The 11,934-nt window shown below is 45.9% G+C and overlaps 1 protein-coding gene across 1 annotated transcript in view; it reads right to left on the bottom strand.

Annotated features, from left to right (window-relative positions):
* LOC119374514 (uncharacterized) overlaps positions 1 to 9,816 on the bottom strand; it is a 165,201-nt gene extending 155,385 nt beyond the window's left edge. Inside the window, exon 1 of the mRNA XM_049410760.1 lies at positions 9,793 to 9,816. The gene's annotated coding sequence lies outside the window, so the exon portion shown is untranslated. The remainder of the gene's footprint in view (positions 1 to 9,792) is intronic.
* Positions 9,817 to 11,934: the final 2,118 nt, after the last annotated feature.

Consider the following 11,934-nt stretch of genomic DNA (forward strand, 5'->3'; position numbering starts at 1 on the left):
GGAGAATGAAAGTTAGGTGGGCAGATGAGATTAAGAAGCTCGCGGGTATAACGTGGCAGCAGCAAGCACAGGATCTGGTTGATTCGCGGAACATGGGAGAGGCCTTTGGCCTGCAGTGGGCGTAGTCGGACTGATGATAATGATGATGTCATACATCCCCGCAGTTGTGCAGCGCGAATGCATACAATTATTGCCACATCAAGTAGGCCGTTCCTAAATGATATTCATTGTGTTCCTTACTCAGACTGATATGCAGCGAATTGGGTCAGTTGGTACATCGTAGAGAATGATGATGAAATAATTCCACTCCCCACGGCTAGTTGCTCCCCGCGATAGAGTATTTATTCGAATAGCCTAGAAGCACTCATTTTCGGGTTATGCTGAAATTCATCTGAATGCCTTGATAGAACTCTCTTCATGTTGTCATCTCGCTGCATCTGAGATAGCCGCTCCACGATTACGGTGCTCCTCCGCTTGCCTGAATGGCGTGGGTTCGATCTTAGCGGCGGCGGTCGCATTTCGATAGAGGACAAATGCTACGCGCCTGTGTATTGTGTGATGTCAGCGCACGTCAGGTAACACGAGGGGGTCAAAGCTTACTTGAGCTACGTTTGCCGTACTTATGCAACACTTCTATGAGAAAAAAAAAGAAGGCGCTACACAGCAATATTTTGGCATTTATAGTAGGCTTATAGGTTTCCTAAACAGCTCTTCGTTTTTACACGAGAAAGCCAGGCGTTCAACCCCACTGCTACCAGGGCGCGCTAGCCATGAAGGGTGTACGCAGACGGCAGTTTCAGGCATTTGTTCCTGACCATATTAAGAGCTAATAAAACAACCAAAGGAAGCATTTTTAGAGGACTCAACGTCTTGCGATAGCTGAACGAATGCATCATCAAAGTACAGGCTTTTTACTTTTTCGCATATCGAATACTACGATTTATCGCTGTAATCAGCTTTAACAGTGCTGCTTTTTCGCAATATTTTTTTTTTAATACACAGCTATGCTCGAGGCACAAAACATCAAGGAACGTAATGCTAATACATCAACGAAACTCCATTTACCTCTAGTTGGTACATATTCCTGAGGTCAAAATTACTGCGCAAACACACAAGACGCCCTTCGAGTAAACGACACGACACAAGCACTAGAAAACACGCGACATAGGCGACACTAGCGGTATTCTTCGCGGGGCGGCTTGTGTGTTTCCGCTGTAATTTTATCCACAGTAACGTTAATACCAACGTGGTCGAGGAAGAAAGCGCACACATACGGATGGATGGCGCATTTTTTCAATGCCCCTTGCTTCTGCTATGCTGTGAGGCATGTGGCCGAAAGATTTGCCTGGTGGGTTTGGAATCGCCTGCGCAATGACATATTCGGCCATTACCGTACCGTGTACTTCAACACATCAGCAAAAATGGGCTCATAGAGGCGGCAACACACTGCTCCCGAGGCTGTTGTTGCAGGGGAACTTGTGAATGACGTCGGGTGACTCTCTAGCACACCCGACAGCACAGCATTGCTTCCCCATCAATTACTATTAAGGAACAAACTAGCGTGCCGAGCTACATTACGGATAAATGGATGGCCTCGTACGACCACGTAGAACGCGGCATGACACGATTGTCCGCAGCCCAACACAGTCCCACGTGATGTGGGGCCCACTGTGGCCAGGGCGCTCAGTTGTCGAAGTGGGATTTTAAAAAGGGGCTAATTTGATATTTGCTTACTTATCAATTACGCGGTAGCTTGACCGCTGCAAGCTGTCTAAGAGTCCAGCAAGGCACACGCTTTCTTATTAGACAATTTCTTCTCTGTAACACGGCCGTACAATCTATTTAACCGCCTAGACATATTATTCATTCAGAGACAGAAATTAAAGACGACACTTTACAGAAAGCAATGACATCCCTATCGAAGAAAGCTGCGGTACAAAGTGCCTCCTAGTGCGTTTCAGTGCACTGGGTGGCACTGGAAACGATGTACGGTGTGTCCCAGTGTACTACAGCGCCCTGGGAGGTACTGGGAGAGAGTGTACAGCGTGGTCAGTGCCACCCAGTGCGTTGAAAGACACTGCGAATACTGTACAGTGTGGCCCAGTGTCTTACAGCACACTGGAAGACACTAGCCACGCTGTACAATTTCTGCCCGCGCGCTGGGAACACTGGCGGCACATTGGAAAAAAAGCTTGGCGTGCTCGGAAGACTTCGCATTATTGTGGTGGCTTGCACAAGATTTGGTATTCAATCGCGAGATGTCGAAAGAAACCTTTATCGAATATTTTCAAAATATTATTCTAGTGTGTGTGCTGCACATATTAAGCTTTAGTTTTAGTTAAGCGACGGACATACGTAAAGCTAAAGCAGCAATCTGTCGATCGTGCGCACGTGCGCTTCCTCTGAAGTGTTTGACCGAGTGTCGTGAATGTAGTTCATATAACTACATCGAAAGAACTTATCATTCGCAACACAATATGGCATTAGTCTTAGTCTGATAATCAACACCAACCTACTCAAGCAGTCAGTCCTTCCATATGGGCTCATGCCGCTGAAAGCCGCATGTCAAAGGCAGCAGTTAGCCACTGTAACGTTCAATCTCGGCGTTTTTAGCTTCTGATTGGGGTAGTCGAAGATACAAGTATGACCTCCGTTGAGTCAGTTATGATCGAAAGTACATTAGAATGGTCATTTAATTCTTCGTATTTGAATCTACATGATCTTCACAGCGATCATGGCTCTTGGAGTACAGCTCCAAGCCTAATGGTCTGTTCGGCCAGAGTGAACTATTGCGGCTGTATAGCACGCGTAACGTAAACAAGGACAGGAAATTCTACAAAGGGGTGATGAAAACTAAAGTGTCCGGTTTGAAGTTCAGAAGCACGATGTTTTCTACATAGGTATGACAAACGCTTAGCTAGTCAGTGCGATTGCCGCAACACATGTGCGTCTACGCTAATATGTCTTGCGGCAAAATGTACCAGATAGAGTTTTTATCTTAGGCAGCATGTAACAAACAACTTAACGATCTTCTGTTAGGGTTTCACAAGCACTACGAGACTGAAATCTGCGTTTCTGGGGTGCTGTGCAGGATGGCCCGAGCTTCTCGGGCACACGAGTTTGCTCCGAGCTCGCATTACCGCGGTCATGACAGCAAGAAAGTGCGGAGTACGCGATAGCAGCGTTGATAAAAACGGCTTCAAGAACGAGCATGAGCAACACATACGCATGTGCGGCATTTGCGGCGGTTTTCAAAGGAACACCGCGCGCGAACGCGTCAGCGCCGCCACTCAGTCAGAATTTTGACAGTGTAGCGACGACAGCGTGATTGTCGTGCTGTCTCTTTGCCAACTGATCATAGCGCCTCCCATGGGCGTGTTCGTGGACGTTTGTCCTCTTTCGGAGAATTCTTTGGCTCCACCTGCAGCATGGAAATTTCCACACTCGAAGGCAACAAGGGCACACACGCAGCACTCTGGTGCAGCTCATTTCGTTTCTCTGGAATATCAAAGATAATAAATGGACAGGTTACTGCTGTACTTACATTACACGTCTGAAGATTTGTTTTGTAGTAACGAATTGGTAGAAGCAATGTCTCCACAAACAAGTAAATAATAACACTTCTGGCCGCAGATCCCACCAGGGGCGCTTGCTTCGTGGCTGTGAGTGGTACATCATGAGTGCGGTGAAGTTGAATGCGAGACATCGTAGCCACGGGATGATATAACCTTTAGTTCTTCGTGCGTGTGTGCATAGTCTATTCAATTAACCTGATAGATTATTCGTGCCGCTCGCTGGCGTTGCGCCGTGAGCGCTGCTCCTCCGCAAGAGCAAGCGCGGTGAGCGGACCCGATCTTCGCCGCGGGCGTCTGTCAATCAAATTGATTCACGTGCGAACTCGGGCACAAACTCCTCGATTTTGAAAAGGGCGCAGTTCAACTCGGGACTGTCATAGTGGCGGTGTGCCTGTCAAGCGCTTCATGCAGTGGACGCTACTCAGCTGCTTCTTTGCATATAAAATAATTTTGTCAGCTTGCACTGCTTGTGCAAGGCTGGGGCCATCGGAGGAGCTTGTGGTCACCTAGCTTCTTCGAGCTTATTACGCGGCTCGTCTACTCAGTATGCTTGGCCTGCTTCAGAGTAATGACCGTGTCAGTTCGCTCTCAATATTCGTGCTAATGATTAGCTAGGCATTAATTAACATGGCAGTGAATAGTTATGTCATAATTCGTTATGTTTTAATTAACACGGCATTAATGAATCAGATTTCATTATCAAGGACCTCATTAGGACGAATGTACTTAACACAATGCTAATTAGAGTGATCATATTTACCGCGTACTTGGCGAGGAAGTTCCTAATTAGCTTGGTTTGAATTAGCGTGCTCCTAATTAGCGTCGTGTTAATTAGAATGACCCTAATTAGCTCAGTCTTAGCTATCATGATACTGAATAGTCCTGCCTTGATGGTTAATGTTTAATTACCACGACATTAATAACTCAGGCTTAATTCGAAAGGTCTTAAATAGTACAAAGGTAATCAGCACAATCCTAATTAGGACTATAATAATTAACACAGTCTCGGTGAGTAAGGTCTTGATTATCTTGGTTTTAATTACACGCTCCTGTTTAGCGCCGTGTTAATTAGCATGGCCTAAATTAGTTTGGTCTTAGCTTTACACGTTTCATTAGCATGGTCTTAGTGAGGCGTGGCTTAATTAGCTCGGCCTTTGCATGGTTTGGCTTAATCAGCTTCGTCATAGCATGTCCTGACTTAGCTAGGTATACCGCCCAGCCAATTAGCTAATCAGCCGGCCGCACCTGCTCGGGGAGCGAGCAGACGATTAATAAGAGGACGAAGAGGGCGCGCGCTGGCAGGGCAACGCGCTAGAACGTAGAGGCTGACCATGGCGATTATACACGTGGCCTCGGCGATTAGCTGTAGTCGCGGTGTTGTAAGGCTCTCCGTCGGAACTAATCTCGGAGGCCACGGGGCTGATTATTCTAAAGGGTACTTAGTGCAGACATTCAACGCTTGAAGATGGATTCAAACGGCCCGCGAACACATAAAAATATAGTTAGTAGAACTTTCTGTCACTTTACTTGCATGGGTGCACTTCTGCACTCAGTGGAACGACAAACAAATGAAAGAAGCAGCCTCTAGTTTGAAGACACCACCCAACCTTCTCGACCACCCTTGACGTGACGCCGCGTTCCATCGTAACCAATAGAACGGAGCGCGCGCCGAGGGATGGATTTCACCTTCGCGTACTGTTAGCTCGTTCAAAAGGGGGTGTCGCCAGAGCTCGGAAAGATCCCGAGTTTCGTCAAACTCGGGCCATCCTGCATAGCACCCCTGATCTAGAAAACAAAAATACTGGCTAGAGGAAGTAGTTATAACAACAAAAAAAGAAGACGTCGGCTCTCGTTTTCCCAGTGTGGTGAAGCGGTAACGTGTCGGACTCTGAATGTACGGTGTGTCGAGGTTGTGGGTTCGGCTCCCGCTCTTCCGTGATTTCTTTGTTGTCCGTTTCTTTTTTTGTTTTCTTTCTTTGTCGCAGTGCTTATGTTTCGACCTGATTGTCTATCTGGGCATGGCCACAGCTTTTAAAACCAATTTAAAAGCCCGATTTCGGCCCGTAATGGATGTACCAATGTGCAGCGTGCCTGCATCGCAGTGCACAGCGCCACACTGGTCCAATAATCATTTATGGCACTAGGACAGCACCACAGGGATTTACAATAGGGATAGCCAAGAATACCGAGGTTGCAATGCCCCGTAGGCGTAGTATGCCACATTCCTCTGAGCAGCAGCAATAGCTGCAGGAATACCAACTAGCCCGGTCATACACCTTGCAATAGCTGCACCCGAGAGCCAGGCAGCAGCCTGAACACCAATCACACAGAGCACCGCTATGAGCGTGGCCACTTTAGTGGCCCGAGCAATTTCGCCGTGCACTGCAGCGTACGGATTCCACGTTCTGCATGAGCAGACTGAGGTCTTGTTTTGCCTGGCAAAACAGAAAAAGAGAAAGGCACTGGATGCCTACACGATGGTCGCAGGAGAGTTCAGCACGCGCGTTAACACTCCAAGCTTATCGGTAATTATAGGTGAATTTCATTATTCGAAATGCGCGTGCCGGCCCTTGTGCAAGCGTGTGCGCTGAGGAAATCGCAATGCCGCAATGCGCATAGCAATGCAGCACATCAGTGTCATCCGCACCCTTTTTGCACAGGCAATTTCATCATGCCATTTTGCAATCTTCTTCTGTGTGTTCTTACATTGAACCCCGTCCCTTGCTCCCCTCCTCTTTTGAACGCTGCTTCAGGTGGCGCCTCACGAAAAAATGACTTTGCGCTCACCCGCTGGTGTTGTGTCTTCCGTAAGTGCTTTTTTACCATCTATGTAGTGTGACGTTTTCCAACCTATGCTCTGCCTAGATTCCACTAGTCTATAAAGGACACATTAAAGATGATTATTTGTCGCAAAAACGTGACCCCTGACAAGGATGTCTAGAAACGACGGAGACTACACTCATCACTAGACCAACCTAAAGGAGACTTTAATTCCAAGAACTTACCCGCACGATGAGTTAAGCAGTGCCTATGACGAAGTTTGTACATAAGACAAGATCCCAGCACAAGCCAGAATATATGCTAAATGATCATTCAAGCGGCCCCTGAAGTTATAAGATGCCTCACCGCGCTACCATAAACAACTTGTGTAAGTAAAGAAGATGGCTTTTCAAGGGCCCCTTTTTTCTTTGTTAGACAAAATATTAATGAGAACTAACAGAGAATAATGCCAAGGAAAGTAAAGAGATCACGTGCTACGTGACGCCATCAGGCAGGAGAGTGTGCCACACTCGCCGCCATGGCCGAGATCGGCGCTTAATAACACTCCAAGGATGAAATGCACATATACAACCCATAAAGTGGACGAGAGGATGAGCGTCGCCGTAGCTCAGTGGTAGACAATCGGACGCGTTATCCGAAGGTCGCTGGTTCGGTCCCTGCCGGCGGCAAGTTATCTTTTCGTCCACTTTGCTTTCTTAACATTTACATTCTAATTACTACAAATAACACCCCCTATACTTTTCTTGGTATTATTGTCTGTTAGTTCTAATTAACTTGCGCAAGTATTATTCATATTAGACAGCAACTAGAAACGTAGGAATGTGTCTGACGAACTACCGAGGATCTCTTATTGCGGTAAAAGAAATATTAAAGACATGTTAGTGCACGCAAGAGTAGACCCTTATTGTACTGTCAGCGTCAAATGAAACCCGAACAGACCATGGACAGCGATAGACAAGCGCGCATATATTCGCAGTGCTGCCGAACCGGATGCGCGCGCCTGTCCAGTGTCAATGTTAATGACTGGAGGGCGCGCACAATTAGCCCCGAGAACGAACACTGACGGCGCGGCAGTCGCGGCGATGTGACGTCACGGCAAGGACTCGCTTGCTCCGCGGCCGAAGATTGCCTTTTTCTGCGCCCGCCGCGTACCCGCTCTTTCGCGATACGGTGGTGATTACTGCTCATTCTTGCGATCCAAATCACCCAAGGGAGAAGGAAGAAGTTTACACTACCAGCGAAAGTTTAGAAAGCTGTAGAATTTTTGGATAATATAGCTTATAATGGGCGAATTCCCGCCCGAACGGAAGCTTCACCGTGAAAATGATGCACGAGAGCAAGACATTCGTTGTTTTCACCGCGTACTCCAAGATATCGGTGCTATAAAATTTACGCTAATTGTTCTAGCTTCATTACAACTTGGCGTAGACTCGATCCACGGTTAGAACACGCGTCCCGAAGATTACAAATTAAATTAGGACGTTTTCAATTCACTGACTACATTGCGGCTTATCGTACAAGTTATTTATGCCTTTACATACATAACTTACAAAATCTAGGTGATTCTAGGTGATTTAACAGAATTGCGCTTTCTGCTACAGAATACTTTAGATGAATCAGTCTATCGTAAGGAATCACTTAATACATCACGGAAATTAAACAAAATAATACTGCCACGCATACAATAGTTTCGGAAATTCTGAGGTGTTAGTATACTTGGATTATGTAAACATTTCAACTCAACACTCGTCTGAGATTATGTGGCCGTATACCCTGATTTGCATGAACTGCTGGTCCGATCAAACGCCGGGTCACGAGCGGTAGTGTTAAATTCTCGTGGGAGCACCGTTGATAACAATCGTCTGCAAAACAAATGCCTAAAAGTCGAAACGAGCGTTTTGAACTCTTTCGATGGCACTCTCAGTGACGTGGCCCACGTATTATTTCTACGTCCTTCGCCTTAATGAGTCAATTAATGGTCTCGCATGCCACAAAGGTTCATGATGCTCTGGGTATATCAAATGCAACAAAAAATTAATTTATGAACTGGCTATCTAAACTAGTACTTATACAAGTGTAACAGCGCCGTTGCTACGATGCTGCATGAAGACAGAATCTGACAGCAATAAGGAGTTTCCGCAATTAATCTCAAGTTTTTTATGTTATGAAATGAAGCCCCGAAATTATTGCGAGAAAAACGTGAAACTAAACAACATGAAGAGTGAGCGAGTACACAAGAAAAACAAACACAGCAACTTCGGCAGTATTCTCGGGCGAGCCCTTTCGAGATATTTTACGAAGCTCAATACTGCATGCGCTTTCGTAATCGTCGCGGGGCTTCGCACACCGGCAAGAACGCTGTCCGCCGATCGCGGTGCGTGCGATGCAAATAATACTTGTGGAGGCGAAGCCATCATATCTTTTAAATGAATCGCCCGTGAACAGCGCAACCTAATAATGTGAATAAGGTGTCTTGCGTGTCAAGACCACGACATGATTGTGAGACACGCTGCAGATTAATTTTGACCGCCTCGAATCCTTTAACGTGCTCCTGTATCTAAGCAGCGGAATGCTGCTTTTCACATCCGTCGGAATGCGGCTGCAGTGGTCGGGAATCAGGCCCATCACCGAAGTTGGCAGCGCGACACAACAAGCCTGATCACCCCTTTCAAAGCGTGCACGACGGCGCACGGGCACCGTTGGGGACTGTGAAGAAAAAATGCACATAACTTTTTGGTCGTTTTACTAGGAACATTATCGATGCTGTTTTCGTCATTCATCTGAAGCTCGAGACAGGCAAAAAGCTAACGTAAACAGCGGAACAGCGCACGGAGCAAGCGCGTGATATCCCGGCGCATCTCGGCGGGCGTCGAAGAGTCCTTGCCGTGACGTCACCCACGCCGCCCGCCAGGCGGCGCCACCCCAACTTCTCGGGGAGCTGCAAATGCTTGCCGCTGTTCGGGTTTCATTTGACACCGATAGTACGCCCACGCAACAGCATGTTCTCGTCCGTGGTGTATGACTAGCGAACACCTTCAAAATGGCAATGTAGGTAAAAGCAGCAGAAATGGTTACGTATATCACAGAAAATCTCATTTTACTTGGCAGATGAAAGCATATATACATGTTTGAATGGTCACCTTTCGCAAGCCAGACACTGACGAAACAGGTGAACATATAAATGTTAAATTAAACGGGCACCCCAACGAAATTACCGATAGCAGTGGTGCAACATTTCAATATGACATGTCTTATCATCGATGGGATTCTTCATGTGCTAGAATCGAACTTTCGTTACCCAAGAGGCAGAAAATAAAGATTCGTGTATGATTCACAAGTTGAATGCACGCTGCATGCGCATAATTCTTATAATAATATCGCAATACGTGTTAACACATGCTGCTCACAGATTACGATTCTGGCACGAAGCACTGACCTGTCTGATATCCAGCGTTCTGCAGTTACCTCTTAGGCACGAAAAGAAAGCGTTCCCAAAAGACATAGACGCGAAAATTAGGATGCTTGCACAGAGCTGCTTTTCCTCCATGCTTTTTTTCCGGAACTCGCAAATTGTTCAGCTTCTAAGCAACTATAAAGCATTGTCAGGTAATATATGGGGGGCAAGAAAGAGATACAATAGCTTATAATATAACCACTCAATATGGCAACGCCAATCCCGCAGGTGTGCAGTACGTAAGCGTACAATGATTGCCGCAGCAACCGCGCATTTACAGAAGCTATTTACTTTGTCTGGTTTTCTAAGGAAGATGAGAATAAATGTGCCGGACTGTGTCCAAGCCACATGATTTTGTGGGATATTCCGCTACAGCGACCAATGTTTCGAAACACTGCTGCCGAAATTGGAAAGCGCAGGTGAAGCTAGCGCTGTTCTGAAGTTGTATGCCTTATTCCTTCCAAAATTGCAATCGCCTGTGCACTACAACGTACGCGACAATCTCTCCAAAGAAAATAATACATTTTTGCAGAGGATAGCACCTCTGGTCATATGCAAAGGCATTACTTTATCACTTTGCTGATTTTTCCTCAACGAGAAATTACGCACTTAATCTTTAATTGTATTCATTTTATAAATTCCTAGCTAGTGTAAGAACAATGTTCACAGCATTCGTCCTTAATCCTCTTCACCTGTATACAATCATCATTGTGAGCGTCTTTCATTGTCTGTGAGTGTGAGCATAATATTAACACAAGAGCCAAATAAGCTTTCCTATATTACTAACCGTATTTTTTGCACATTATTGAACCATATTTGTAAAGTTACTAATGGTACTATTGTGAGGTTACCAATGGTATTTGAGACAGCGATGCTGTTCGTAGCAATCCTTCCATTTCTTATATATTTCCTATCTTTGCAGGTACCAAGGATCAGCTATTATTTCGTTTTATGTGATTATCATGTGATTTCGAAGAAGTCAGAAAATTCAATCATGTGAATTTCTTGGTGGTTTCTATTCAAAAGATTGCTGCAAATTTCGACAAGTACTGCAGATTGGTGCATTATAATGTTTTGCTATAGCGCAGCTGAATTCGTGCATGAAGTAAAGATACCATAACAAAGAAGGAAATGACGGGCAACAGGATGAGCGCTAAAATTTCAACTTGTGTTTATTCCATAACTCTACCGCACATTATATGGCTCGCATGCAGCACACGTGACGCCGCACACATGACCCAAAGCAGTGCTGGGCAGTATAGAAGATACATGTACCCTAGATACCATCTGAGATACTCTGTGGGTATCTTGTATCTGTATCGCCATACGTCTCGCAAGGCGAGTATCTGTATCTGTATTTCCGATACATTCAATAATGTATCGTGTATCTAAAGATACAAGGTACTCCTATAGGAACACCTCCGTACGAAACAATAATCGCTGGCTCGACTTCGCTTCTCAAGCTGGTACTGGTGCTACTAAACCACCTCAATAAAGCTCAGCGCAGTGACATAATTTTATTTTTCCGCCAGAGTTAGTCCACCAGTGAAGGCAGGCAATGAAGTGTGCGCGTCCGTTTTGGTGGAGCAGAGCAACTTGACAGCGCTCGCGTAGTCTCGACAGAACAAGCGTGCGAACGTCTAGCTTAGCTCACGTGCCTTTCGTTCTCTCGATTTTTTATAGGGGTGTAGCTCCTCTTAGTCTAGTCTGGTCCCATGTGAGGCGTAACCGGCAGTATTTCTAGAACAGTACAATAGATGGCGCTGTCTCATAGATGTACATACAAACTGCAGTTCAGGGACGATATTCTAGATGGCGCTGTACACAATCTGTGTCATCACCATTTCTCGTCTCATTTCCTAGATGGCGTTGGTCCAATAGAATTGTGTGCACTATGGCGCTTGTGTGAATCGACACTAGATGGCGCTGGAAGTGCCGCTGCTCTTTTCCATCGACAGCGATGGAAAAGAAGCCGGCTCTGAGTAACTACCGAAAGGGAAAAAAACGAAATAAGGAGGGAAAGGTTTTATGATAATTCAAGGGAAAGCGCTTTACTGTTTGAAGCAAGGTCGGGCTGCCTTAGAACGCGTAGTTATAAAGCGAGATTCAGTAACGAAGAAGAAC

This window comes from Rhipicephalus sanguineus, chromosome 11, assembly GCF_013339695.2.
Source record: "Rhipicephalus sanguineus isolate Rsan-2018 chromosome 11, BIME_Rsan_1.4, whole genome shotgun sequence".
In the NCBI taxonomy this organism is placed as follows: domain Eukaryota; kingdom Metazoa; phylum Arthropoda; class Arachnida; order Ixodida; family Ixodidae; genus Rhipicephalus; species Rhipicephalus sanguineus.